Below are 7,092 nucleotides of genomic sequence, written 5' to 3' on the forward strand. Positions count from 1 at the left end.
TTTTGTCACTGTCCTTAATCCTCTAAAATATCCTCTCTCATTCTCATTCTCACCTAAAGACATACATTCCTACTTCACTGAGAAAATAAAAAGTCATTAGTTTTCACCATCTTATCTACCCATGTATCATGTTAAGTCTCTGCAATTTATCTTCCCCAAATCAGTTTTATATTAATTTCAATTGAACTTTCATCCTCACCATTCCAGGGAAATAGCTAAGAGCTCTTGTAAAGGTCATCAATGATATTTACATTGTCAAATCCAATGCCAATTTATTTTATTTTATTTTATTTTATTTCAGAAAGGGAGAGGGAGATATATATAGAAACATCAGTGATGAGAGAGAATCATTGATTGGCTGCCTCTTGCACCCCCCATTTTGGACTGAGCCCGCAACCCACACATGTGCCCTAACTAGGAATTGAACTGTGGCCTCCTTATTCATAGGTCAACATTCGATCACTGAGCCACGCAGAAGAGTCAATGCCAATTCTTTCCATTCCTCTTTTACTTAACATACCAGCAATGTTTGGCAAAATTGATAACTCCCTCTTCCTTGAAACAATTTCTTCTCTTGGCTTCTGGGACACCAGTTTCTCCTGATTTGTCTCCTACATCATTACTGTAATTGATTGTGTCTGTAGGAAAACATATAACAGTGCTAACTGCTCTCATTTCTTACTGTCTCCTCTTCTGGTTTGTTCTCATCTCTCATCTCTAAATGTTATAATACCTCAGGGCTCATTTCTAGCATCTTATATCTCTTCCATCTATAATTTTTTTCTACTTTATAACATCTATTCTCATGCATTTTAATGCCATCTATACACTGGCAAGATACAAATAATTATCTCCAGTCTGAACCACTTCCCTGAGATCCAGATTCATATAACCTGCTGCTTACATAATGTACTGAATTTTTAAAAACAGCTTTATTCAAAGTGGGAATAGAGGGATCATACCTCAACATAACAAAAGCCTTATAGGACAAAGCTACAGCCAACATTATCCTCAATGGGCAAAAACGAAAATCATTTCCCCTAAGAATAGGAACAGAACAAGGATGCCCACTTTCACCACTGCTGTTTGAAATAGTCCTGGAAGTACTAGCCACAGCAATCAGATAATAAGAAGAAATTAAAGAAATCCAAATTGGAAAAAAAGAAGTAAAAGTGTCATTATTTGCAGATGACATGATACTGTACATAGAAAACCCTAAAGACTGCATCAAAAAATACTAGACTGAATAAATGAATTTGGCAATGTTGCAGGATACAAAATTAACACCCAGAAATTTATGGCTTTTTTATACACCAATAATTAACTCACAGGAAGAGAAACTAAAAAAAAAAATCCAATTTACCATTGCAAAAAAAGACCAGTACTCAGAAAATTATAGGACATTGAAAAAAGAAATAGAGGACCACATAAACAAATGGAAGAATATACCATGTTCATGAATTGGTAGAATCAACATCATTAAATGTCCATACTACCCAAAGCAACCTATAAATTTAATGCAATACCCATTAAAATACCAATGGCATATTTCTTTTTTTTCTTTTATTGTTTAAAGTATTACAAATAGTAGTACATATGTCTCCCTTTCCCTCCATTAACCTCTCCCTGTCAATTCCCAACCCCTCCCCCCCCCCAGTGCATACCCTTAACTCCCTATTGTCTGTGTCCATGGGTTATGCTTATATGCATACATACATACAAGTCCATTGGTTGATTTCTTACCCTCCTTCTCTGGCCTTCCCTCTGAGGTTGGATGGTCTGTTCAATGCTTCTGACTCTGGATCTATTATTGTTGATCAGTTTATGTTATTCATCATATTCCACAAATGAGTGAGATCATGTGATATTTATCTTTCTCTGACTGGCTTATTTTGCTTAGCATAATGCTCTCCAGGTCCATCCATGATGTTGCAAATGGTAAGAGTTAATTCTTTTTTCACAGCAGCATAGTATTCCATTGTGTAGATGTACCACAGTTTTCTAATCCACTCATCTGCTGATGGGCACTTAAGCTGTTTCCAAATCTTAGCTATGGTAAATTGTGCTGCTATGAACATAGGGGTACATATATCCTTTCTGATTGATGTTTCTAGCTTCTTGGGATATATTCCTAGAAGTGGGATCACTGGGTCAAATGGGAGTTCCATTTTTAGTTTTTTTAAGAAACTCCATTCTGTTCTCCACAATGGCTGCACCAATCTGCATTCCCACCAGCAGTGAAGAAGGGTTCCCTTCTCTCCTCATCCTTGCCAACACGTGTCATTTATTGATTTGTTGATGATTTGTTGATGATAGCCATTCTGACAGGTGTGAGATGGTACCGCATTGTCATTTTGATTTGCATCTCTCAGATAATTAGTAACTTTGAGCATGATTTCATATGTTTATTGGCCTTCCTTCTGTCTTCTTTCTAAAAATTTCTATTTAGGTCCTTTGTCCATTTTTTGATTGGATTGTTTATCTTCCTTTTGGTAATTTGTATGAGTTTCCAGTAAATGTTGGAGATTACACCCTTATCAGTGATAATATTGGCAAATATGTTCTCCCATGTAGTGGGCTTTCTGGTTGTTTTGTTGATGGTTTCTTTTGCTGTGCAAAAGCTTTTTATTTTGATGTAGTCCCATTTGTTTATTTTCTCTTTATTTTCCATTGCCCTAGGAGCAGTATCAGTGAAGAAGTTCCTTCGGCATATGTCTGAGGTTTTGCTGCCTGTGGATTTCTCTAATATTTTTATGGTTTCCCATCTTATGTTTAAGTCCTTTATCCATTTTGAGTTTATTTTTGTGTATGGTGAAAGTTGGTGGTCTACTTTCATTTTTTTGCATGTATGTGTCCAATTTTCCCAACACCATTCATTGAAGAGACTGTCTTTACTCCATTGTATGATCATGCCTTCTTTGTCAAATATTAATTGAGCATAGTGGTTTGGGTTGATATCTGGATTCTCTATTCTATTCCACTGATCTATATGTCTGTTCATGTGCCAGTACCAGGCTGTTTTGAGAACAGTGGCTTTGGAATACAGCTTGAAATCTGGTATTGAGATCCCTCCTACTTTATTCTTCTTTCTCAGGATTGCTGCAGCTATTTGGGGTCTTTTTTTATTCCAGATGAATTTTTGGAGAGTTCATTCCAAGTCTGTGAAATATGCCATTGGTATTTTAATGGGGATTACATTGAATCTATAAATTGCTTTGGGTAGTATGGACATTTTGATGACGTTGATTCTACTAATCCATGAATATGGTATGTTCTTCCATCTGTTTATGTCTTCCTCTATCTTTTTTTTCAGTGTCCTATAGTTTTCCGCGTATAGGTCTTTTACCTCGTTGGTTAGGTTTATTCCTAAGTATCTTAATTTTTTTGGTGTGATGGTAAATGGGATTGCTTTTTTAGTCTCTCTTTCTGTAAGTTCATTATTGGTGTATAGAAATGCCATAGATTTCTTGGCTTTAATTTTGTATCCTGCTACCTTGACGAATTCATTCATTAAGTCTAATAATTTTTTGATGGAGTCTTTAGGGTTTTCTATATACAGTATCATGTCATCTGTGAATAAGGACAGTTTTACTTTTTCTTTTCCAATTTGGATGCCTTTTATTTCTTCTTCTTGTCTGATCACAATGGCTAGTACTTCCAGGACTATGTCAAACAGGAGTGGTGAGAGTGGGAATCCTTGTCTTGTTCCTGTTCTTAGGGGAAATGGTTTTAATTTTTGTCCATTGAGTGTGATATTGGCTGTGGGTTTATCATATATGGCTTTTATGATGTTGAGGTATGATCCTTCTATTCCCAAATTGCTGAGAGTATTTATCAAGAAAGGGTGTTGGATTTTGTCAAATGCTTTTTCTGCATCAATTGATATGACTATGTGATTTTTCTCCCTCAATTTGTTTATGTGATGTATCATGTTTATTGATTTGTGGATATTGTACCATCCTTGCATCCCTGGGATAATCCTGCTTGGTCATGGTGTATGATCTTTCTGATGTACTTTTGGATCTGATTTGCTAGAATTTTGTTGAGGATTTTGGCATCTATGTTCATGAGGGATATTGGCCTATAATTCTCTTTCATTGTGTTGTCTTTATCTGGTGTTGGTATTAGGGTGATGCTGGCTTCATAGAATGAGCTTAGAAGTGTTCCTTCCTCTTGAATTTTTTGGAGTAGTCTGAGGAGAATAGGTTTTAGTTCTTCCTTGAATATTTGGTATAACTCTCTTGTGAGGCCATCTGGCCCCAGGCTTTTGTTTACTGGAAGCTTTTTGATGAATGCTTCAATTTCTTCCATAGTTATTGGCCTATTGAGATTTTTAGAATCTACCTCATTGAGTTTTGGAAGGTTGTATTTTTCTAGGAATATGTCCATTTCCTCCAGGTTGTCTGGTTTGTTGGCATAGAGTTGTTCATAATATTTTTTAACAATCTTTTGTATTTCTGTGGGGTCTGTTGTTATTTCGCCTCTATCATTTCTGATTTTATTTATTTGGGTTCTCTCTCTTTGCTTCTTAGGGAGCCTGGTTAGAGGTTCATCAATCTTGTTTATCCTTTCAAAGAACCAGCTCTTGGTTTCATTGATCTTCTGTATTTTTTTTTTTTGTCTCTATGTCACTTATTTCTGCTCTACTCTTTATTATCTCATTCCCTCTGCTCACTCTGGGCTTTTTCTTGTTGCTCTCTTTCTAATTTTTTGAGTTGTAGAGTTATATGATTTACTACCATTTTTTCTTGTTTTTTTTTTGTTTTTTTTTTTTTTTTTTTTTTTTTTTTAGATAGGCCTATAGAGCTATAAACTTCCTTCTCAGGACTGCTTTAATTGTGTCCCATAGGTTTTGGATTGTTGTGTTTTTATTGTCATTAGTTTCCAGGATGTTTTTAATTTATTCTTTGATCTCATTGGTAACCCAATCAATATTTAATATCATACTATTCAGCTTCCAATTCTTTGAGTGTTTTGTTTTGTTTTTGTTTGTTTGTTTTTTAGATTTATTTATTTTTTTATTTTATTTTATTTTTTTATTTTTTTATTTTTTTATTTTTTTTAATTGTTTGAAGTATTACAAATAGTAGTACATATGTCTCATTTTTTTTCCCATTGACCTCCCCCCAGCCTCCCCTGCCCCCCAGTACATGCCTTTACCTGACCGCCCCCCAGTGTCTTTTATCCATTGGTTATGCTTATATGCATGCGCACAAGTCCTTCAGTTGATCTCTTACAGCCCCCCCCCCCAAACCTCCTCTGCCTTTCCACTGTAGCCTGACAGTCTGTTCAATGCTTCTTTGCTTCGGTATCTATTTTTTCCCCTTTTCTTTCCTTTAAAGAATCTTGCCTCTGCAGACTAGGAATAAACATATAATTACAAAATATTATGCCATTTTGGCCTGAGAAGATGCTTGGTATGATTTCAATCTTCTTGAATTTTGGGAGACTTTGCTTGTGACCCAATATGTGGTCTATTTTTAAAAATTTCCCATGTGCACTTGACAAGAATGTATATTCTGTGGCTTTGGGGTGAAATGTTCTGAAGATGTCAATTAAGTCCATCTGGTCTAGTGAGTCATTTAGGATTGCTGTTTCTTTGCTGATTTTTTGTTTATGGGATTTATCCAGAGATATCAGTGGTGTATTAAAGCCCCCTACTATGATTGTATGGTTGTCGATCTTTCCCTTGATAACTTCCAGGAGTTTTTTTAATGTATTTGGGTGCTCCTGCATTGTGTGCATATATGTTTATCAGGGTTATATCCTCTTGTTGTATCCATCCTTTAGTATTATGAAATGGCCTTCCTTATCTCTTGTTATGGCCTTCACTTTGAGTTCTATTTTGTCAGATGTAAGTGTTGGTACCCCAGCTTTTTTTTCATTCCCATTTGCCTGAAAGAATTTTTCCATCCCTTCAATTTCAGTCTGTGTGAGTCCCTTGTTCTGAGGTGGGTCTCTTGTAGACAGCATATATATGGGTCATGTTTCTTTATCCATTCAGCCACTCAATGTCTTTTGATGGGAGCATTTAGTCCATTTACATTTAAAGTTATTATTGAAAGGTACTTGTTTGTAGCCATTTTTATTTTTTGAGACTGTGTTCATTCTTACCTTTTTATTTATTCTTTTTACATCATTTCTTTTAGCATTTCTTGCATTGTTGTATTGGTAGTGTTAAACTCCCTTAGCCTTTTTTTTCCTGTGAAGCTCCTGATTTCCCCTTTATTTTGATTGATAGTCTTGCTGGATAGAGTATTCTTGGATTCAGTCCTTTGCTTTGCATCACTTTGTATATCTCCTTCCATTCCCTCTAGCTTGATGTGTTTCTGTTGAGAAATCATTTGATAATCTGATGGGGGATCCTTTGTATGTAACTCTCTGTCTCTCTCTTGCAACCTTTAAGATTCTCTCTTTGTCGTTAACATTTGCCATTGTAATTATGGCATGTTTTGGTGTGGGTCTTTTGGGATTCATCTTGCTTGGGACTCTCTGTACTTGTGTAACTTTTTTCTTCCCCATATCAGGGAAATTTTCTATCATTATTTCTTCAAATGAATTTTGTAATCCTTGCTGCTCTTCTTGTCCTTCTGGCAGCACTATTATACATATGTTATTTTGTTTTGCATTGTCCCAAAGCTCCCTTAGGCTCTCCTCCTGCTTTTTATTTTTTTTTCTCTAGTTGCTGTTCAGATTGGGCTTGTTTTTGTGCTTTATCTTCTAACTCACTAATTCAGTCCTCTGCTTCTCCTAGTCTACTGCTGAAGCCTTCCATTGTGTTTTTTATTGTAACTATATCATTTTTTATTTTTTCCCGATTTTTGCATAAGTTGTTGATTTTCTCGTCCATCTGGTGTATGAACTGTATGACCATTACTCAATTCTTTTTCTGTCATGTTGTATGCTTCTGTTTCACTTATTTCCTTTCTTGGCGATTCCTCCTTTTCTTTCCTCTGGGGATTGTTCATTGTCTCCCCATTCTGACTATCACTGGAAGGTTCAAAAGTCGAGTTGTGGGTGCCTGGGCCATCTGCAGTGGCAGTTTTGCACCCCCCAAGTGTCACTGAAGAGCTCTGACACCAAGACATGCGG

This window comes from Plecotus auritus (genome assembly GCF_963455305.1).
Source record: "Plecotus auritus genome assembly, chromosome: X".
In the NCBI taxonomy this organism is placed as follows: domain Eukaryota; kingdom Metazoa; phylum Chordata; class Mammalia; order Chiroptera; family Vespertilionidae; genus Plecotus; species Plecotus auritus.